General features: G+C 41.4%; 1 pseudogene; it reads right to left on the reverse strand.

The window, feature by feature from the left end:
• Positions 1-5,400: 5,400 nt before the first annotated feature.
• LOC101605934 lies at positions 5,401-19,766 on the reverse strand (annotated as a pseudogene).
• Positions 19,767-24,175: the final 4,409 nt, after the last annotated feature.

A 24,175-nucleotide genomic window follows, 5' to 3' on the forward strand; every position in this document is an offset into this window, starting at 1 on the left:
AAGGAAATAAAAAATTCCTAAAGTCAAATGATAATGAAAATACCAGAACATATTTAATTCAATGAAGGCAGTCATAAGCAGGAAGATTTTAGTGCCTATATTAAGAAATGAGAAAAGTTACAATAACTTTTCTGTTGTTTTTTAAGGTAGGGTCTTGCTCTACCCCAGGCTGCCTTGGAATTCACTATCCAGTCTCAGGGTGGCCTTGAACTCATGGCAATCCTAATACGTCTGCCTCCTAAATGCTGGGATTAAAGCTGTGCACCACCACACCCAGCTACAAATAAATAACAATGCTACACGTAAAAGCCTTAGAAAAAAGAAACACAAGCCAAACCAAAATTCAGCTGATGGAAAGAAATAATAAAGAACAGGTCACAAATTAAAGAACTAAAAACAATACAAAGAATGAATGAAATTAAGAATTTGTTCTTTAAAGGAATAAACAAGATTAATAAACACTTAATGAAACTGCCCAAAGGAAAGAGAGGAGACCCAAATTAATCTAGTTAGACATGAAAAGGGCACCATTACAACAGACCCAAATAAAATTCAGAAACTCATAAGGAATAAGAAAATATACTCCACTAAACTGGAAAAGCTCAAAGAAATGGATAAGTTTCTAGATATATATGACCCACTAAAACTATAGCCAAATGAGATAAACCTTTTAAACAGAACTATAGAGCTGGTGAGATGGCTTAGTGGTTAAGCACTTGCCTGTGAAGCTTAAGGACCCCAGTTCAAGGCTCCATTCCCCTGGACTCACGTAAGCCAGATGCACAAGGTGGTGCAGCATCTGGAATTCGTTTGCTGTGGCTGGAGGCCCTGGCGTGCCCATTCTCTCTCTCTCTATCTGCCTCTTTCTCTGTCTGTTGATCACAAATAAATAAATAAAAATAAAACAAAAATTAAAGAAATACATCATATACATGCATAAAAATTACCAATAAAAAGTTTAAAAATAAACAGAACTATAACAAGTAATGCAGTCAAAGCAGATAAAAAGAAATATCTCATGGGGCTAGAGAAATGGCTTAGTGGTTAAGGCACTTGCCTGTGAAGCCAAAGGACTCATGTTCAATTCCCTAGGTCCCATATAAGCCAGATGCACAAAGTGGTGCATGCATCTGGAGTTTATTTCCAGTGGCTTGAAGCTCTGGTGTACCCATTCTCTTTCTCTCAACCTCTTTTTCTCTTTTCAAATAAATAAATAGACATTTCTCTTTTTCTCTTTCAAATAAATAAATAGACATTTTAAAAAAGAAATATACTGGGCTGGAGAGATAGCTTAGTGGTTAAGCACTTGCCTGTGAAGCCTAAGGACCCTGATTCAAGGCTTGATTCCCCAGGGTCCACATTAGCCAGATGCACAAGGGGCTGCACGTGTCTGGAGTTTGTTTGCAGTGGCTGGAAGCCCTGGCACGCCCATTCTCTCTCCCTCCCTCTCTGTCTCTCTCTCTCTCTCTCAAATAAATAAAATTTAATTTAATTTAAAAAAGAAATATACCAATAAAGGGCAGCTCAAATGGATTAACTGGTAAATTTTTATCAGACCTTCTCAGAACTAACACCAAGTCTTCTCAAATCATTCCATAAAATAGAGACTTAAGGAATACCACCAAACTCCTCTTATGAAGCCATAATTACCCTGACACACAAACCAGATAAAGCAAACAAAAAAAAAAAAAAAAAAAGAAGAAGAAAGACCAATCTACCTGAACACAGATGCAAAACTTCTGAATAAAATACTAGCAAACTGAATAGAGGAATATATCAAAAAAGATGATTCACCTGATCAAATGGATTTAAGAAACTTTTATTGGCAATTTCCATGAATATAGATAATAGACCATGATCATAATCCCCTCCCACCATCCACATTTCCCTCTTCAAAATCTCTCCTCCACTGAATCCTTTTTTTTCTCCAGCTAATCTCTTATTTTGATGTTCAAGTGGGTTTTATTCCAGAGATGCAGGCATGGTTCAACATACACAAATCAATAAATGTAATGCATCATATAATGGACTCAAAACAAAAATCAGAAAGTAATGTCAATGGATATGGAAAGAGTATTTGACAAAATTCAACATCTTTTCATAATAAAAGTCACTAAAAAAACTGGGACTAGAAGAAACATATCCTGAGCTGGAAATTGGCTAATTGGTTAAAGGTGCTTTCTTGCAATGTCTAACAGTCTAGATTTGATTTCCCAATACCCACATAAAGCTGGATGAACACAGAGGTTCACACATCTGGAGTTCATTTGCAGTGACAAGAGATGCCCCTGGTGTGCCTCCCCCCCTTTTTTTTCCAAGGTAGGGTCTCACTCTAGCTCAGGCTGACCTGGAATTCACTATAGAGTCTTAGGGTGCCCTTGAACTCATGGTGATCCTCCAACCTCTGCCTCCCGAGTGCTGGGACTAAAGGCATGTGCCACCACGCCCAGCTGGTGTGCCCATTTTTCCTCTCTCTATCCCACCTTCCTCTTTCTCTTTCCTTACAAATAAATAAATAAAAATTATATTTAAAAAAGAAGGAAAATATCTTAACATAGTAAATGCTATTTATGACAAGCCTATAACCAACTCTATACTAATTGGAGAAAAACTCAAAGTATTTTCACTCAAATTAGGAACAAGACAAGGGTGTCCATTTTCTCCATTTATTTAATATAGAATTGGAAATCTTAGCTACAATAATGATAAGACACACAACTAAAAGTAAAGAAAGAAGTCAAATTATCAGTATTTGAAGATGATATGAATCCATACATAAGGGATCCTAAAAACTCTGCCAGCAAACTATTAGAGGTGTTAAGTGCTTTTAGCAAAGTAGGAGGAGGCAAAATGAACACATAGAAAGCAGTATTCTTCCTAGATACCAATAACAAATATGCTAAAGATGAAATAAGGGAAACACTCCTACTCACAATTGCCTCAAAAAAAAAATAATAATAATGGGCTGGAGAGATAGCTTAGCTGTTAAGGCACTTGCCTGAGAAGCCTAACGACCCAGATTTGATTCCCCAGTACCCATGTAAGCCAGATGCACAAGGTGGAGCATGTGTCTGGAGTTCATTTGCAGTGGCTGAAGGCCATTCTATCTGTCTCTTCCTCTCTTTCTCTCCTCCCAAATAAATGAAATATATTTAAAAATATAATATAATAATAATAATAATAAGAAGAAGAAGTACCTTGGAATAAACCTAACCAAGGAAGTGAAGGATCTCTGCAATGAAAATTTTAAAACACTCAAGAAATAAATTGCAGGAGACACTAGGAAATGGAAAGATATCCCATGTTCATGGTTTTAAGAACCAATATTGTGAAAATATCTATCTTACCAAAAGAAATCTAGAGATTTAATGCAATCTTCATCAAAATTCCAATGGCATTCTTCACTGAAACAAAAAAAAAAATCCTAAAATTTATTGGGAAATGCACAAAGAAAAATCTTGAATAGCCCCAGCAATTCTGTGCAATAAAAATAAGTCTGGAGGTATCATCATACCTGACTTTAAGATATATTACAGCTGGGCATGGTGGCATATGCCTCTGATCAAGCACTCAGGAGGCTGTGGTAGGAGCCTGAGTTCAAAACCAGCCTGAGACTACATAGTAAATTGCAGGACAGCCTGAGCTATAATGAGACCCTACCTTAAAAAAAAAAACTATATTACAGATATATAGTAATAAAAACAGCATGGTACTGGCAGAAAAACAGACATCTAGATCAAGCCAGGCATCTGCAGCCCTTTGATTTTTTCTTTCTTTTTTCTTTTCTTTTTTTTTTTTTTTTTGCTGGGTAGAGACAAGAAAATTTATATTTGCAATTTACTTTCATCAATAACATCAATTAATGAGCACTTTCTCAATAAAATAACATCTTCTGTTGACAACCACAACCATAAGGTACATTGTTTTCATTCATTCCTGTGGATAACCGTTACATTAAGCACAGTGCTTTACAAAGCTGCTGAAATTCACATGGCTGCTTAAAATGAATTGTAAGACATTTATTTTCAGTTCTGGTGAGATTAGATTTTAAAAAATTAATGTTTGGTTAAGAATTTATTTTATGTAAATGTGTTCTTCATGCTACAATACAACCCTTCAAAGTTTATCAAGTACATGTCAGTATTCACCCTCAAAACATTTAAGTTTAAGTAATGACCTATAGCCACAGCTTCTAAACTCCTGTAAGGCAGCATCAATATCTGAAAGAGAACACTATTAACTGGAGTATAAATTCCCCTCTCAATGAAAATTTAAAGCAAATTAAAGAAGATTACCAAATTATTAAGACTCAGTAGAATTCATTACTTAATATGCCTACTTCTTAACTTTCTAAACTTGTTTCTTTAAAAAACTTGTTTTTAATAGAATCAATATATGAACACTACATCAAAGCAACTTTCCCCCCTGTTTTGTAAAAGCTTACCCTAACAATTCTCATGTCATTTGGAATTGAGAATCATTGTTCTACCAGAATAGCAAAGCAAAAAACATAAGTAAAAACTTAAAAGCACAGTGTAAGAAAAGTTCAGGGGCATGGAGAATGAGATATAAAAATCAAAAGGGCTCACTCAATCTTTTGAACATCTTTCACCTTTTGCAAGGTCCAAAGCCAAAAATTAACATGTATTACAGTCTACAGATGTCATTACCATATCAACTAACAATACCCAAGGCTGGGGTGAAGACAGTAGAGTGCTTGTAGCAGCCAAGAGGCGCAGGGCTCCATCCTCAGCTCCACTAAAACAAAATCCACCGGAGAATAAATCCTGGAAAGAGCCTGATGAGTTCACGAAAATCATCTGGTGTACTAGTGGGGAAGACTAACTTCAGGCCCATGGGAATGAGCACTCATATTCTAGGAGTCAGCCTCCTGTGAGCCTGTTTGGATTGTTTTTGCTCAAAATTTTAAAGGCATAATAATACAAAATATGAGAGTCAAACAAAAAGGTGCTAGTCTTCAAGGAAAATTTGTATCTATCAGTTTTTACTAGAAAAGTCCTTTATTGTGGAGCTACTGAAAGAGAATTTATAAAAAAGCAAAAAGTTATTTCAGACAAATTCTATGATAGGTGTGATGCAGGAAAGACTAGCATAGCAAGTTATTTTAAACAGCCTGACTGTATAAATTAGACATTTTGGAATGCTTTAACCTCTGTGAAAATGTAGGTTCAATCTAATTGTATACCAATTTTTAAACTTATAGACCCTATATTGTTCTGGAGGTTAGCTTTTCATCATGCAAAAATGAGAATAAACTTACAGCTACCTATCAAATGAAGGAGCTGTGAAATTATTCCTCTAATATTGCTTTGAAAATATACCTCTAGGTTGTTAAAAGAAGCTCTAACTCTTCCAAATGTTTTGTGTAGCTGGGAGTTTTCAGTCATCATCTACGGTTGGCTTGATTGTCACTCCTCTTCTTATCTGACCCCAACCAATTAAGCGCCAATGTTTCTCAACTCTTCGGCTAAGGATAATTTTTCTCCTACTTCTGTGAACACAGGATTAGTCCAAACAATTTTGCCCAAATCAGCCTTCACAGCACTAACTCGCCCTCCTATTGACAAGGATCTGATGTTGACCATAAGCACTCCATTCTTAGACAGCTTTTGAACCTTTGCTGCTTTCTTGTCTCCTTCAGTGCACACACCTAGAAGGCATCTCAGTAGGAAATAGGAAATTTCTAACTCAGTGAATATCTCAGGTAAAGCTCCAACAGCATCAAGCACTTGTCCCACCATTCTGTCAGCCCGGCACAGAGGAGGGTCAATTTTTGTTCCAACTCCAATAAGACCTCCTGGAGCAGCATACTGAAGATCATTATGCTCCGCAAAAAGTGATGCAATTTTGGAAAAGATTGGTTTACACATAAGTTTCCCTTCACTAGCTTTGGAAACAACACCGGGTCTCACTTCTATCTCCTGGCCCACCTTTAATACTCCTTTTAGAATACTACCACCAGCCACGCCACCCTGAAGGTCATCAACTTCACAGCCAGGTGTGTTGACATCAAATGACCTAATAACAATGAGTCGAGGTTCTGAAGTAAAGTCTCATGGGGGTACTGGAATTTTCTTTACTATGTACTCACAGACAACTTCAATATTGTATTTAAGTTGAGCAGAAATTGGAATAATTGGAGCTCCTTCTGCCACTGTTCCTTGTACAAATGCAAGAATCTGTTCATATTGTTCTGTAACCTGACTTTCTTTTACCAAATCAATTTTATTCTGTAGGATCAAAATATGCTTGAGTTTCATGATTTCTATTGCAGTTAGGTGTTCTGAAGTTTGAGGCTGAGGGCAAGATTCATTACCAGCTATCAATAGAAGAGCTGCTTCCATCACTGCTGCGCTGTTCAGCATCGTAGCCATCAAAATATCATGGCCAGGACAGTCAACAAAGGAAACATGCCTGACTAATTTGAAGTTTCCTTTAGTTCCTGGAATATCTGTAGGAAACTCATCAGGTGTTCCACTTCCACAAGACCTATAACATTCTGGCTGAAGACAACTTGGGTCATCAAGTTTATAAATCTTAGCATTAGCATATCCAAGCTTGATTGTAATGTTCCTTTCAAGTTCATTTTTGAATCTGACCCTGTGAACACCGGAAATGGCTTTTACAACAGTAGATTTCCCATGCGCTACGTGACCAATTGTACCTATGTTAATCTTAGCTTGTCTGCTGATAACTTCATGTGAAAGTGGCGTTAACTTTGTAACGTCCAAAGTAGCAAGATCCTGTTGTGAAAGGTGCGGCTGTCCAAGAGTCACTCCAACTTCACCGCCCCTGCCATCTTGCCCCAAGAGGAAGGCTTTTTTTTTTTTTTTTTTTTTTTTTTTTGACAAAAATAGTCACTGGAGAGAAGATAGCCTCTTTGACAAACGGAGCTGGTAACATTAGATAATCTACATATAGAAGGATGAAAATATATTCTTATCTTTCTCCATGCACAAGAATTAAGTCCAAAGGGATCAAAGACTTTAACCTCAGACCTGAAACTCTGAAACTGCTAGAGGAAAAAGTAGGGGAGACACTTCAACATATAGGCATAGGCATGGACTTTCTCAATAGAACCCCAGTTGCACAGAGAATAAGACAACTAATTAAACATTAGGACCTCACGAAATTAAAAAGTTTTTTTTTAATATTTATTTATTTATTTTTACATTTCTTTTTTTAAAATTTTTTATTAGCATTTTCCATGATTATAAAAAATATCCCATGGTAATTCCCCCCCCCACTTTCCCCTTTGAATTTCCATTCTCCATCATATTACCTCCCCATCACAATCATTATACTTACATATGTACAATATCAACCTATTAAGTACCCTCCTCCCTTACTTTCTCTTCTCTTTATGTCTCCTTTTTAACTTACTGGCCTCTGCTACTAAGTATTTTCATTCTCACACAGAAGCCCAGTCATCTGTTGCTAGGATCCACACCTGAGAGAGAACATGTGGCGCTTGGCTTTCTGGGCCTGGGTTACCTCACTTAGTATAACCCTTTCCAGGTCCATCCATTTTTCTGCAAATTTCATAACTTCATTTTTCTTTACCGCTGAGTAGAACTCCATTGTATAAATTTAAAAAGGTTTTGTATAGCAAAGGGCACTGTGAATAGAGAAAAAAGGCAACCTACAGAATGGGAGAAAAATCTTTGTCATCTATTCATCTGACAAAGGATCTTATCTAGATATACAAAGAATTAAAACAATAAAAAAATAATAAATCAAACAAACAACCAAAAAATGGGAAATATGGGGCTGGAGAGATGGCTTAGCGGTTAAGCGCTTGCCTGTGAAGCCTAAGGACCCCGGTTCGAGGCTCGGTTCCCCAGGTCCCACGTTAGCCAGATGCACAAGGGAGCGCATGCGTCTGGATTTCGTTTGCAGAGGCTGGAAGCCCTGGAGCGCCCATTCTCTCTCTCCCTCTATCTGTCTTTCTCTCTGTGTCTGTCGCTCTCAAATAAATAAATAAAAAATTTTAAAAAATGGGAAATATGCCTGGCATGATGGCTGTTGCCTTTAATCCCAGCACTTGGGATATTGAGGTAGGAGAATTTCTGTGAGTTCAAGGCCTTCTTGGGCCTGAGTTCCAGGTCAGCCTAGGCTAGAGTGAGACCTTACTTTGGAGAAAAAAACCAAAAAAAAAAAAAAAAAAAAACAACCCAGAAAAAGTGGGTAATAAATTTAGAATAAATACAAATGGCCAATAAATACCTTAAAATCTGCTCTACATCATCTACCTTAATCTACATCTACCTTAATCATCAGGGAAATGTAAATAAAAACTATGTTGAGATTCCAGTTCACTCTTGACAGAATGAATATCATCAATAAATCAGATGAGGGTTGGAGAGATTGCTTATTGGTTAAGGCACTTGCCTGTGAAGCCTAAAGACCCAGATTTGATTCCCTAGTACCCACATAAACCATACACACAAGGTGGCACATGTGTCTGGAGTTTATTTGTCATGGTTGGAGGTCCTGACACACCCATATTCTCGTTCTTATTCTTTATCTCTCTCTCTGTAACAAATAAATAAAAATAAAATATATAAAAAAAGAAAAGAAAGCCAATGACAATCAGGAAACCGAGAAATCAAGGATCTGAGATGGAAGCCTCTTCCCTATCAATTAGGTGTCAGGATGCTGGAAAGAGCTATGCAGCTTAAGGAGGGAGTAAAATCATCTATGGTCTTTATTGGCAGTGGACCCAACAAGCCTTATGGCTGGCCAGCTAGGACAAGTATACAAACTGGTGCATTGGTGGCATGTCTATTATGGGAGCAAACAATTGCCCTCTGATTGGATTTGAGGCTTGATCTATAAGAGATTTCTGTCTGGTACTGAAAACCTAATCAAAAGTCTATGACTGGGAGAAACTGCTACTGTTGTCTGGCTAAATGGATATAATATGCCCACCAAACTGCTCTCTAAGTACCTGTTTATGCTCATAACTTAATTCTACTTTCACTTTTGGTTAGAGAAGCTTCTCTTTTCAGATGGCAGTGACCACTGAGGAGATTCAAAACTCACCAAAGTGCTGAGAAGTAGTGACAGAGGAGTGTTCAGCACTGAGATATCTCTATCACACCATCCAAAATTCAGGGACCATTGCAGAAGAGGTGGTAGAAAGAATGTAAGAGCCAAAAGAAGGTGATGATTATTTTGCAATACTGTCTTCCAGATACAAAGTGGCCATGGTATTCATGACACTCACATCTGGCTTACATGGATACTGGGGAACTGAACCTGGATCTTTAGGCTTCTCAGGCAAATCCTTTAACCAATAAGCTATCTCTCCAACTCTTGATTGGTTTTTTTTATTGCTTATGTTTTTGAGTTCTTTGTATATTATAGGTATTAAACCTCTGTAAGCTGTATAGCAGGTGAAGATTTTGTCCCATTATGTAGGTTGTCTATTAACTCTGTTGATGGTTTACTTACAGTAGTTCTTTTTAGTTTCGTAAGATGCCACTGGTTGAATGTTTGTCTCATTCCCTAGGCTACTGAAGTGTTATTCAGAAAGTTCTCTACACACCTATCTTGGACTGTTCTCCCTATTTTTTTCCAGTAACTTCATAGTGTCAGATCTCATTCTAAGGTCCTTGATCCAATTTGGGCTGATTTTTGTACAGGGTGAGAGAAGTAGATCTAATTCCATTCATCCACATGTCATTATCCAATTTCTCCAGTACCATTTATTGAAAATGCTATCTTTTCTCCAATGAGCACTTTTTGGCTTCTTTGTTAAAGACCAGAACTTATACCTGAAACTTATCTTATGTTGATCTATGTGTCTGTTTCCATCCAATACCATAATGTTTTTTATTATTATTGCTTTGTAGTGTAACTTGAAATCAGGTTTGGTAATATGCCCAGTAGTATTATTTTTGCTGAGTATGTTTTTTGATATTTGAGGCCTTTTGTAGTTTCCATGTGAATTTTGAGACTACTTCATTTTGGGGCTGAGAAGGTGGCTCAGTGGGTTGGGGAAATGGTTCTACAGTTAAAGGTACTTACTGGCAAAGCCAGTTCAATTCCCCAGTACCCATGTCAAAACAAATGCACAAGGTGGTGTATGTGTCTGGAGTTTGCATTGGCAAGAATCTCTGATATGCCCGTACTCCCCCCCCCTCTCTCTGTGTGTGTGTGTGTGTGTGTGTGTCTGTCTGTCTCTGCTTGCAAATAAATAAATACATATTTCATGTTTTGTTTTTTATTAAGTTTTTCTTTGGCATCTCTCTTTATTGAATTCTATTTTCTATTATTGATTTGACTTTGTTATTGTCTCTTGGAATTCATTCCTGCATTTGACCATGTCCTCAATAGAGTTTATTCTACTGTCAATTGAATTCTTTCTTGTTGTGGCTGATTCTCTTCCATTCCATTCAGCCATTTGTTAAATTCTTTTCATTCTTTTCCTTGTTCCTCTTTCATTTCATCTAGCCATTTATTCATGGCCTCCTTAAGCTTATTGAATATGTTTCTTATAATTGCATTCCAGAATTTTATGTCTCAAATTTCCTCTAAGTTCTTCATCTCATTTTCCACTATGAAACTAGGCATTCTTATGGGGACATCTTGCCTTTGTTTATTGTGTTAGTTGTTTTGCACTGGGGTTTGCTCATCTTCACATAGCCCTCTTGTTGAGAATGCAGCAATAGCAGCTCTCATAGAGCCTGTGTTCAGTGGCCTTGTCAACCTTGATTGAGGTGGGTGTTGGATGGCAATCTATCTGTAGATTAGGCTAAGTATGCTGGAATCTGAGTAGGCACCTCCTTGAGTGTTCAATCTCCAGGTAGGTCTGGGCCAGACCCTGGGAGGCCTGGCCTACTCAGTGCCCTGGCTGTGAGGTGTGATCAGCTTGGGAGTCCCTACTCAGGGAGTTGCAAGAAGGGATATCAGCACTGAGAGGGTCCGATCCCCAGTGGTTGCAGTCAGGTTCACATTGCTGACAGAAATCACCTTGCAGCTTGTGGGAAAAAAGGTTTATTTTGGCGTATACAGTAGAGGGGAAGCTCCATGATGGCAGGGGAAATGATGGCATGAGCGGAGGGTGAACATCACCCCCTGGCCAATATACGGTGGACAATAGCAACAGGAGAGTATGCCAAACATTGGCAAGGGGAAATTGGCTATATACCCATAAGCCTGCCCCAACAATACACTGCCTCTAGGAGGTTTTAATTCCCAAATATTCATCAACTGGGAACCTAGCATTCACAACACCTAAGTTTATGGGGAACACCTGACTCAAGCCACCACACCAATCCCAGCAGGTAGGGTCTGGGGTTGCATCCATGGGTGGGAGGCACTTACCTATTCCCTGATCAGCCTACCCTATCAGTGCCTGGAGCTTTGAAGCACCATCAACTCTAGACTCTGTACTATGGTGGCTGCTGCAGTAGAGGCTGGATGGGGTGGGGGTAGTGGTAGGCCAGGAAGGGAGGTCCGTTTTGTAGTTTTGTTTATGAAGCAGGGTTTCATTCTACCAAAGGCTGACCTGGTATTCACTTTGTAGCTCAGTCTGGCCTTGAATTCATGGTGATCCTCCTACGTCAGCCTCCTGAGTTCTGGTTTTATAGGCATGGGCCACCAAGCTCAGCTAAGCAGTGGTTCTTAAACTTGAGTTTTCATTTGGAGTCCCTGAAAAGTGCTATAGCAGCTTGAATGCATGTTGCATGGACCTAGATGCCCTACCCTCAGGAGAAAACTTAGCTGGAATGGTGGTAACAGAAGCATGGGTACAATGTCTTGGGTACTGGTGACAGTACTGGCAAGATGACTCTTTCAAATGGCTTGGTTATAAATAATGGAGACTTTTATAGGGTAGGAATCAGGAGGATTTGATATGGGCAAATGAAAGAAAAACATTGTCAATAAGAAGAGATTGAAGGGCTGGAGAATAGCTTAGTGGTTAAGGCACTTGGTGGCAAAGCCAAAAGACCCAGGTTCGATTCCCCAGTACCCACATAAAGCCAGCTGCACAAGGTGGCACATGCATGTGAAGTTCACTTGCATTGATTGGAGGCCCTGGCATGCCCATTTTCTCTCTAATAAAAAAATAAAATCTTTTTTTTTTTTTAAATGAAGAGGTTGAAAATACAGAGGAAAAAGGCATCCCAAGACTGGAGGTTGGAGGAATTCTTTTCACTGAGTCAGGAGGGAAAGAAGAAAGATGGATCAAAGGGGAGGATTTAGTTTGTCGATAGCTGGTAAAAAAAGGTTGAGAGGTCTCTGATTTTCCCAGTGGAATAGGAAAGTCCTTAGTGGAAAGAAAAATGGTAAAGGATGAATCAGAAGAGTGAATGAAGAAGTTAGATTAAGTGCTGGAGCTATGGAAATTACACTAAGTGGTAGAAGTATGGAATATGACATGATTTCTGATATACAGAAGGATTCATGAGCCAGGTGTAGTGGTACAAACTTGCAATCCCAGCAGGTGGGAGTCTGAGGCAGGAGAACTACAAATTTGATGTCATCCTGGGCTTGTTTCAGAAAAGAAATCCAAGCAGGAAGAAGGGGAAGAGAAAGAAAGAAAGAAAGAAAGAAAGAAAGAAAGAAAGAAAGAAAGAAGGAAGGAAGGAAGGAAGGAAGGAAGGAAGGAAGGAAGGAAAGAAGGAAGATTACTGTGAAGCTATCATGACCCAGAGTGACTAGGAAACTGATAGGAGATCACATTGTGTGTGTGTGCGGGGGGGGGGGGGTCGTTGAAGTTTTTTTATTTTAATTTTTTTCTTATTTATTTATTTGAGAGACAGAGACAAAAAGACACAGGTAGAGATAGAGAGAACAGGTGTGCTCGGGCCTTCAGCCACTGCCAAGGAACTCCAGATGCATGCACCATCTAGTGCCTCTGGCTTAAATGGGTACTGGGGAATCAAACCTAGGTTCTTAGGCTTCATAGGTAAGTGCCTTAACAATTAAGCCATCTCTCCAGCCCAAGGTTTTTTCTTTTTTTTTACATATGTAATTTGTGATGTGCCTATGAATATTCATGTGCACGTGGAGGCTGGAGATTGACTTTAGGTATCCTCCTCAATCACTCTCCACCTTATTTATTTATTTTTTTTTTTTTTGAGATAGGTGCCTCACTGAACCCAGAGCTCACTGTTCACTGATTCAGCTAGACTAGCTAGGCAGCAAGCCCCAGGGGTCCCCTGTCTCAGCCCCCAGGGCTGGGATTAAGGTGTGTACTGCCATGCCTGGCTTTTACATGCTGGGAATCTTAGGTAAGCAAGTACCTTAATGACCAAGCCAGCTCTCCAACCCCTGAAAATCACTTTTGTATGAGCCTGCTCTCCATTACCAAGCTCCAACCAATCATGGGCTACAAGAGGGCCTACACCTATTAAATTGTCTCTAAAAAGCAAAGGTTATTCCATTTACCTGGTACTAACTTCACTCTCCATTGGAGAATTTGCTTCTCTTTTTCAGATGGACACAGATTCTAAGGAGAGAACCAGCACATCACACCTCAAAAGGGCCCCAGGTGAAACTAAGAATAATTGGGGAAATGAGTAAGAGTGCTGCTTTCTTAGTTAACCTGGTACCAGCATAAGGGTGAAGGAGATAGACACAGAGAACACTCAATGCCTATCAAACCAGATATCCAGAGACAGAGGCTCCCAAGACTGAAGCAAACCTAAAATGAACTCACCATGGCTCAGGGAAATTTGTGGAAGAGGGGGAGGAATGAATGTCAGAGCTACATGTTGGGTCATGATACAGAGATATTGCCTCCTACCCATAACTGATGGATAACCCCACAATGCACGAGCCATATTACCCAATGAGGAGGGTCAATGGGGGGGGGCAGGACAGGGAGGAGGCTAACAATGGTACCAACTTGACTGAATGCACTGAGTACAAAACTAATTTAAAAAATTAAAAATCACTTTTGTATGAATTTCTTTAGCCACACTCAGCTGAACAAAAGAATGCTTGGACTATCTGAGGCTTTGGGTCTCAAGAACACCAGCAATCAAGGGACAAAAAGGTATAAGGAAATGGAAATGAAAAGGGAGAGGGTTCTGGGTTCCAGAACCAATGAGAAATCAGTGATAGCCCAAGGGTACTGATTTCATTTGGGAGAAAATGGGGTGGACAAGGATCTGAGGGCAGACTACAGACAAGACGGGAGTAGAATGGAAGAACATTGCAGGAGGAACTGGATCTTACAATCAGAACTTGGAGCATTAATTTCATGAGGTCAAATTTATTTTGTAAATGCCTTAACTACTCTTAAGATGAACTTTATTGTAGGGATGTAATTCAGTTGGCAGAGTGCTTGGCTATCGTGCAAGAAGCCCTGGGTTCGATTTGCAGCACTGCATAAAACTGGAAATGGCAGGACAGACCTGTAATCCTAACACTCTAGAGGGGAAAACAGAAGCTAATGTTACCCTCAGCTGCATAGTGAGTTCAGGCCAGCCTGGGATACATGAGACCCAAAAAACGATGTCATTTGTCCTGACACCTGATGTAACATTTCTCAGTAAGAATGCATAGGATATCCTTGCCTAGAACTCTTCAAGCAGTACATGAAGTAGTTGTCATGTGTTTAGAAGCTGTCATGTGTCAGCTTTGCATTGCTGTCAGAAAACACCCGACTAAAAGCAGCTTGTGGAAGGAAAGGGTTTATTTTGGCTTACAGACTCAAGGGGAAGCTTCATGATGACAGTGGAAAACAATGGCATGAGCAGAGGGTGGACATCACCCGGCCAACATCAGGTGGACAACAACAACAGGAGAGTGTGACAAACACTAGCAAGGGGAAGCTGGCTATAACACCTATAAGCCCACCCCCAACAATACATCACCTCCAGCAGGCTCCAGTTCCCAAATTGCTACCAGCTGGGGTCCTAGCATTTAGAACACCTAAGTTTATGGGGACACCCGAATCAAAACACTACATTCTGCCCGAGCCCCCATAAACTGATAACCATCCATGATGTAAAATGTTATGCATTCATCCCAACTTTAAAAGTCCCCATAGTTTTTATCAATCCCAATAATGTTCAAACATCCCCATAGACTAAGGTCTCTTAACTAAGCCATAATAGAAAAAAAAAAAAACACGTAATGGCAAAGCATAAACAAACAACTTCAAAAGATGGCATTGGGTATAGCAAAGAAATAGTCAACCAATATAAGATTTAAACAGGGCAACCATCAAACTCTAGCTCCAAGTCCAACAACGGTAGCCAATGACAAGTCTCCAATTTTGATAATCCTAACCAGTGATGAGTCTCTGGAGTTCCAATCCCACCCCACCAGCTAGGCTACTCACAGTCTGGGAAAACTTCTTCCAGTTCCAGAAGCCCTCTTTGGCATCCCATAGTCCTGGCATCTCCATTGGGTCTCCACTGCAACCCATGGTTCATCCTCATGGCTCCATCGGGTCTCCATACAGGTAATCCAATAAGCCTGCTTCACACTGCCCATGGCCATTTCCAAAATACAAAACTGTATTGCAAATCCAATGACCCTTTCTTTCCTGCATTTGTTATACTCCATAGTATCAGATGGGCTACCAAGTTGTTAGTCCAGCAGGGGATAAAGCAGACTTTGGAGAACAGAAAAGCTTCTTCAGCAGTCAGTCCCCTTCTAAAGACTGTGCATTCTTTCTGCTGTTCCAGTGCAGATCAGCTGGCCCAGTCTCAGTGGTTGTTATCTCTCAAACAATTGCAGCTGAATGGGCAGCAATTTTGGCTTAAATATTTTATTTTTTTTTTTGTGCCATATCCCCCTGTTCACATCAATCCATTTCAATGCAATGCGACCCTCCACAAGTTCTCAGGACACAGACAACAGCAAACCTCTCACACAAACTGCTTTCACACTAGTCCCCACAAAGCTCTTTCTCACCTCATAATCCAAACCTCACAGTCCATAGTTCTTACTGCATTCAAGTCTTTCCACTCTGACCAGAATGGTCCATCAAGCTGTACTTAAAGCACAGCAAGGTATCTCTTAGGCCAAGGTTTCAAATCCTTCCACATTCTTCTTACAAATCAGCTCCAGAAGGCCAAAGCCACACATTTAGGTTTCTAGCAGTAACAACCCCACTGCCCAGTCCCAATTTTACTACTGCAGTCAGATTATAGATACTGTTGCTGGCAGAAAACACTCGACCAAGAGAAGCTTGTGGGAAGAAAGGGTTTATTTTGGCTTACAGACTGGAGGGGAAGCTCCATGATGGCCGGGGAAAATGATGACATGCGCAGAGGCTGGAATCAGCATTCAGAATACATAAGTTTATAAGGTACACCTAGATCAAACCGCAGAAGCCATATTGATTTTTTAAGTGTGCTCTTTAAATATGAATTTTACAATGAGGCTGTGAGGTACTCCCTCAGTAGAAGGTACCAGGCCTTGGGGTCAACCCAGGAAACAGAACATCTATGGCTCCAACCTCATCCTCCTTACTCATACACATTCCCAAGTGTAAAAGCAGTAAAGCAACTGTGCTATTTAAACTGTTCGTTCTTTCCCATTATCATTTCTCCCCAGACTGTAAAACCAAATTTAAATTAGTTAAACATGAATGATGTGATTCCACTATTTTAGGAATAAGGGAATGAGTGAGCTTAAATAATTGGAAGCCTTGGTCTGTGAGTCATAAGTTTAAGATTTTTAAAGTTCAGAAGGTTGACAAGGCCAAAGGATATAGGTCCCAATAGCTGTCACTATTAATCAATAAACTGCTTCCAAAATTCTTCCTCTGACCATCACCCATTCTAGCACATTGACAATTCAGATACCCATCTCTATTTTTGAGTAATAGATGATTTTCAAAGAAGAGCAGTGGGAGAGCAGGTTGATTCATTAACAGGCATTGAGACAAAATGCTTTTTCAGAATTAAAACTTTGTTAGGACAGCTGTAGTACCACACATGCATAGCCTGGTGGAGTCCAAAGCCACAGAGACAGAGAGGAGAGGGAGGGAGAAAAGAAATCCACTGCTGGGCATGGTGGCACCCACTTTTAATCCCAGCGCTGGGGATGCAGAAGTAGGAGAATCACTGTGAGTTCAAAACCAGCCTGGGCTAGAGTGATACTGAAAGGCCCAAGAATTCAGAAGCCCAGAAATACTATCACGCTCCAAAGGGAGCTTAAGCGGGCCCCTGCATACCTCAAACTCCAGGCTTTACTCTCTGTTGGAAACAAGTAAAAAATCCCTCTTCTCATTATATCAGAGCCCGCTCCTAATATAAAACTAGGTAAAAAGGGCATGAAATAGCCCTCAAGGATGGGAAATGAGTAATAAAGTGAACCACTTCTTTGGTTTCTGTAAATAGCCTGCACCATAAGCCCTATAGCCTGCACCATAAGCCGTAGCAGCCTGCTGCAGACCACCAAGGTCATAGGAGACTGATACCACACTCTGCTACCCCCACCCAAGGACCTGCGCTAATGCTGACCTTCAAGGTCATAGGAGACTGATACCACACTCTGCTACCCCCACCCAAGGACCTGCGCTAATGCTGACCACCAAGGTCATAGGAGACTGATTGGTCCATGAGGGGCTTGAACAAATTAAACTAATTGGTTTAGAAACTATGGAGTGGCACAAACTGACTGGCTCGCACCCCACGGGCTCCTGATGTTAAAAAAATGATTGGTCTAATGCACAGGCTTTGTTAGAAACCCTATAAAGACTGTCCCGTTCCTGCATTTGGGGCTCTGCAGTCCTCTACCCCTGTGTGGTGTACGACTGTGGGCCCCAGCGCGCTTGGAATAAAAATCCTCTTGCTGGGCTGGAGAGATGGCTTAGCGGTTAAGCGCTTGCCTGTGAAGCCTAAGGACCCTGGTTCAAGGCTCGGTTCCCCAGATCCCACGTTAGCCAGATGCACAAGGGGGCGCACGCGTCTGGAGTTCGTTTGCAGAAGCTGGAAGCCCTGGCGCGCCCATTCTCTCTTTCTCCCTCTATCTGTCTTTCTGTGTCTGTCGCTCTCAAATAAATAAATAAATAAATAATTTAAAAAAATCCTCTTGCTGTTTGCATCAAGACCGTTTCTCGTGAGTGATTTGGGGTGTCGCCATTTCTGGGCAGAGCGTGGGGTCCTCATTCTGGGTGTCTTACAATACCCTACCTCAAAAAAACAAAATTTAAAAAAAGGAAAAGAAAATATGTTTCCTGGGTTGACCCTAAGGCCTGGTACCTTCTACTGAGGGAGTACCTCACAGCCTCATTGTAAAATTCATATTTAAAGAGCACACTTAAAAAATAAAGAAAATAAATACAAGTAACAAAGGAGAAGTGTCTTTTAAAAAATTATTTATTTGAGAGAGAGAGGAACTGAAATAGGGACAGAAAGAGAATGGGAGTGTCAGGGCCTCTTGCTACTGCAGATGAAGTCTAGATCCATACGCCACTTTAAGTGGGTACTGAACAATGAAACTCAGGCCAGCAGGATTTGCAAGCAAGTGCAATCTCCCGAGCTCAAAGTAGCCCTTTTTATAAGCTTCTGGAGGAAGGGGGTGTGTCTGGACACCGGCTACATGAGAGAAGTCAGGGAGGCAACTGAGGAGAGAGTGGGAGATAAAGAAGACCACTCACTAGTTCTTCAAGGTCCCTAAGTAGAAGGACTGCTGGTAGATAGGACCTAAGGCCACAACTCAGGTGGCCTTGGGTTTCCCTGGCAACAAGGGCCTGGGTTTGCTTTCCCATTTGGCCTTAGTCTTTGGCAGCAGGGAGACTCTTAAAGTGATAGCATCTTTGTTCTAACATTGAGATTTCTAATCCAGTGCCCTTCCTATAAGCTTTGACTCTTTCCAATAGTTTCACTATATAGCCCAGACTGGCCTCAATCTCGCAGTCTTCTCGCCTCTGCCTCCTGAGCTCTGTGACTGCAGGCTGGCAACCTTAGTTTCTTGACCCTGTTTTCCTCCACTCTCCTGTCTTGTCGTGCTCAACTATCTGTTTATGCACCTAAAGAGTTGAAAACTACTCTTTAAGGGGCTGGGGAGATGTCTCAGCGGAAAGTGCTTGCCATGTAAGCTTGAGCACCTGAGTTAGATCCCCAGAAGCTACGAGAATGCAGCAGCGTGAGTGTCTGTTGTCCCAGCATGCATACCGCAAAATGGGAGGCAGAGAGAGAAGAATCCCCAGAAGCTCATGGGCCAGCTTGCCTGGAGAGAGTGGTGAAGAATGAGAACCTGCTTCAAGCCAAGTGGAAGGCAAGGAGGCTGTCCTCTGACCTCCATGTGAATACCATGGAACACATGCCCCCCTCACACACACAAGGAAATCATTATTTAACCTTTTCTTCCAGTGGTTCCTGTCTTACTGTTTGAACTAGTTTCACTTTAAGTTCCTGACTGAGATCTCAAGTGGGGCTGTAAATCCACAGTGCTTGGCAATCCCAGAGCGCTTGATGGAAGGTCTCCTAGAGAAGCCTGCCTTGAGCATGTCCTGTCACCTCAGACCTTCCACGCCCTTCCCAGCCTCTTCTCTCAGCACCAGACCGTTTGTCTTCTATTGCTATCGCTGCAGCAGAAGTGAGCGCTGTCCCTTTCCACTAGGTCTGCGAACCACTGCCTTCCTGTTCATGCACTGACTTCCTGCCTCTCCTGCCTGGGAGATGCGTTCTTACCCTAAATTGAACTCACCCACTGGGCTTTAATTTCATTCCCTTTTACCTTGTTCTTGGTCTTGTTTTTGCAACTGTTCCACCATTCCCCTCCATCACTGCTTTTTCTCCTTCTACTGAAGGATTCTCATCCATTTATAGTCATGTCCTAGAATATTCATCTTTGAAAAAACACACCTACATCTTTCTTCAATTTTAATCTCCTTCATCTTTCTTCAGAACAAAACTGAAATTGCCTCTGCCCACCTTTGCTAGCCCTCATGTTCCACTCTCCTTCATAACTCTCATATCAGCTCCACTTCACCTTCATCTCTCTATCCCACTGAAATTAGTTTTATCAAGGTCATCTGTGATCTCTATATGGCCAAATTCAACAGCCATTTGTCTAGGCTCATATCATTAAAGCTCTTAACATTTGTTGCTTTCTGAGGCAGGGTATCATGTATCCCAAGTTGGCCTCCCTCCTGCCTCTACCTCCCATGTGTTGGGATTACAGGTGAGTGCCATCACACCTTGTTTAATGGTGCTGGGGAATGAACTTGGGGCCTTGTATATTCTAGGCAGGCATTATACTGACTGAGTTATATACCCAACCCCAAACAACACATAACTCTTTGTACGTGCGTGTGTGTGTGTGTGTGCTGCATGCACGTGTATGTGTTCAGGTGGTGCCTCATGCAGCACTCACCTCTGGAGGGTGCACTCACCTGTGGTGGATGGAGCACAACACCACTGTCTTACTCTATTGCTCTTGTGCTTGTTCTCCTTTGAGCCTGACTCTTTCTCTCTCTTTCTTTCTCTCTCTCTCTCTTTTCGAGGTAGGGTTTTGCTCTAGTCCAGGCTGGCCTGGAATTCACTCTGTATTCTCAGGGTGGCCTCAAACTCATGGCGATCCTCCTACCTCTGCCTCCTGAGTGCTGGCATTAAAGGCGTGCGCCACCATACCACAGCTGAGTCTCTTACTGATCCTGGAACTTGCTGTTTTTTCTCCAAGTTTCAGGGATTCTCAGGTCTCTGCTCTCTTACAGGACGGGGGGTACTTGTGCACATAGCCATACCCAGCTGTTTATGTGGGCCTGTGGATCACACTCTAGCAGTCCCTCACGTCTTCACGCTTCCACAGGGAGTACTCTTAACCACTGAGCCATCATCTCTCTAGCTCCCCTTAACAACTTTTAAAAAAAACTGTTATTAGCCAGGCATAGTGGTAGTTCATATCTTTAGTCCCAGCACTCGGGAGGCTGAGGCAGGAGGATTGCTACAAGAGGCCACTCTGGGGATTGAGAGTGAGTTCCAAGTCAGTGTGGGCTACAGTGAGACCCAGCCTCAAAAAAAGAAAAGAATTGCTTATTTGAATGTATTGCATGCATGCATGCATGTACACACTAAGATCTCTTGCCCCTACAAATAAACACCAGATGCCAAATGCTTGTGCCACTTTTTTTTTGTTTTGTTTTTTGTTTTTCAAGGTAGGGTCTCACTCTGGTCCAGGCTGACCTGGAATTAACTCTGTCATCTCAGGGTGGCCTTGAACTCATGGCAATCCTCCTACCTCTGCCTCCCCAGTGCTGGGATTAAAGCCACCACGCCCGGCTTACTTTTGTGTCTGGCTATATGAGTGGCTGAGAAATTGAACTTGGACTAGCAGGCTTTGCAAGCAAGCACCTTTTATCACTGAACCATCTTCCTAACTCCACTTAGCAATATTTTTAAAGATTTTATTTTTATTTATTTATTAGAGAGAGGGGGGGGAGAGAGAATGGGCACACCAAGGCCTCTAGCCACTGCAAACGGATTCCAGATGCATGTGCCACCATGTGCATCTGGCTTACGTGGAACCTGGAGAATCTAACCTGGGTCCTTAGGCTTTGCAGGCATGCGCCTTAACTACTAAGCAATCTCTCCAGCCCAGCCACTTAGCAATTTTTTTCACTTAGCAATTTTTAACACAGGCTCTATGATAGTTAATTTCAACAGTACACTTGGTTTGATTTAGGAATCACCCAGCCATGATTTCTCTGTGTGTGTCTGTGTGGAGGGAAGGCTTACTTGAATATGGGCAGATTGTGCTATAGGCTGGAGTTATGGACTGAATTAAAAGGATAAAATGAGTAGAACATAAGCATTCATCTCTCTCCGCTTCCTGGATGCAGATATAATATGACAAGCTGCCATGCCTTCCGACCATAATGAACTGCACCCTCCAGCCATGAGCACAAACACCATTCTTCCTTCTTGCCCTCAGGGTACTCCCATCTCCTGGGTTTTCTACCCCTAGGACTACTTCTCCTCTGATCACCGTTGTGTGTTGATGGAACTTGGTGCTCAGTCTGGACTCTCTCTTTTGGCTCCTCACTTTCTCTATAGGAACTCATCCAGTTCTATGACTTTAAATACCATCCTCCGATACTCCCACAACTATGTTCTAGTTCTGTCTCTCCCTTAAGCTGCAGGGTTACATACCTAATTGCCTGCTTGGCATCTCAGTCAGATATCTAATATGAAGCTAAAATTTATCATGACTAAAACAGAGTTTTATTCTACACATCTCCATTCTGTTTCTCCTGTTTTCTGACTCCAAAATGCTATAAGCATCCAGAGTATATTGTTTTCCTATTACTGCATAACAAATTACCACAACCATAACAGTATAAAACAACACGCATTTATGACTACTGTTTTTGTAGCTCGGAAGTACAGACATGGTTTGGCTGGGCTCTCTGCCAGAGTCTTACCAGCTTACAGTGCAGGTGTCAGTTGAGGCAGAAATATCATTCGAGGCTTGTCTGTGGAAGGACCCACTGCAGGCTCCTGTCCATAGTTAGAATAATTCGCCTCCTTATAGCTGCAGAATTAAGAAACTTTAGTTTCTTTTTTAAAATATTTTTATTTAGGGCTGCAGAAATGGCTTAGTGGTTAAGGCGCTTGCCTGTGAAACCTAAGGACTCATGTTTGACTCTCCATATCCCATGCAAGCCAGACTTACAAGGAGACACATGTGCACAAGATGGCGCAGGCATCTGGGGTTCGATTGCAGTGGCTGGAAGCCCTGGTATGCCAATTCTCTCTCTCATAAAAATGTTTTTATTTGGGCTGGAGAGGTGGCTTAGCAGTTAAGCGCTTGCCTGTGAAGCCTAAGGACCCTGGTTTGAGGCTCATTTCTCCAGGACCCACGTTAGCCAGATGCACAAGGGGGCACAGGCATCTGGAGTTCGTTTGCAGTGGCTGGAGGCCCTGGAATGCCCATTCTCTCTCGCTCTCTTTGCCTCTTTCTCTCTGTCTGTCACTCTCAAATAAATAAATAAAAAATTTTTAAAAAGTTTTTATTCATTTGTGTGTGTGTGTGAGAGAGGATGGACATGCATGCCAGGGCCTTTTGCTGCTACAAACTCCAGACACATGCACCACTTTGTGCATCTGGCTTTACATGGATGCTGAAGAACTGAACCTGAGACAGCAGAGGCTTTGCAAGTGAGCACCTCTAACTGCTGAGTGGTCTCCCTATCTCCCAGAAACTTTAGTTATTTATGAGGAGTTCCTCATAAATAAGGGGCTGCCCAGAATTCCTTGCCATTCAACCTTTTATTAGTTAACTAGCAAGAAGAAATTTCAGGGCTGGGAGATGGCTCAATGGTTGAAAATGCTTGCTTGCAAAACCTTCTAGCTCACGTTTGATTCCCCAGTACTCATGTAAAGCCAGGAGCACAAAGTGGTACATGTGTCTGAAGTTCATTTACAGTAGCAAGAGGCCCTGACATGCCTATACTCTCTCTTTCAATCTCACAAATAAATAAATAAAAACTAATAATAAATGATCAATTTTTTCTTTAAAAAATAAATAAGCACCTGAATTTTGATCTGCATGTAAACGCTGGGCATGATGGCAGGTGCCTGCAATCTCAGTGCTAGGCAAGTGGAGACAGGAGGATCCTTACCACTTGCTGGCTGGCTATTCACTGAGCTCCAAGTCCACTGAGAGACCCTGTCTTAAAACAATAAAGTGGAGAGTTATTGAGAAAAACACATTATGTCATCCTTTAGCTCCCACATGCACACACGCACACACACACACACACACACACACACACACATGCCTGTACATGCATGTACCCACATTCATATAAACATGCATACATAAAAATAATATAATAGGAAAGCATGATGTGGTGGTGCATGACTTTAATCACAGTATTCAAGAGGCAGAGGTAGGTGGATTGCTGTGAATTCAAGGCCATCCTGAGATTACAGAGTGAATTCAGGTCAGTCTGGGCTAGAGTGAAACCCTACCTTAAAAAAAAAACTACACACACACACACACACACACACACACACACACACAATTAGGACTAGAGAGATGCCTTAGTGGTTAAGATGCTTGCCTGTGAAGCCTAAGGACCCAAGTTTGGCTCCCCAGAACCCACATAAACCGGACACACAAGGTGATGCATGAGAACAAGGTGTTGCACATGTTTGGAGTTTAATTGCTGTGACAGGCCCTGGGACACCAATACTCTCTCTCTCATTCTCTCTCTATTTCTTGCAAA

Source organism: Jaculus jaculus, chromosome 6, assembly GCF_020740685.1.
Source record: "Jaculus jaculus isolate mJacJac1 chromosome 6, mJacJac1.mat.Y.cur, whole genome shotgun sequence".
NCBI classification, from domain to species: Eukaryota; Metazoa; Chordata; class Mammalia; order Rodentia; family Dipodidae; genus Jaculus; species Jaculus jaculus.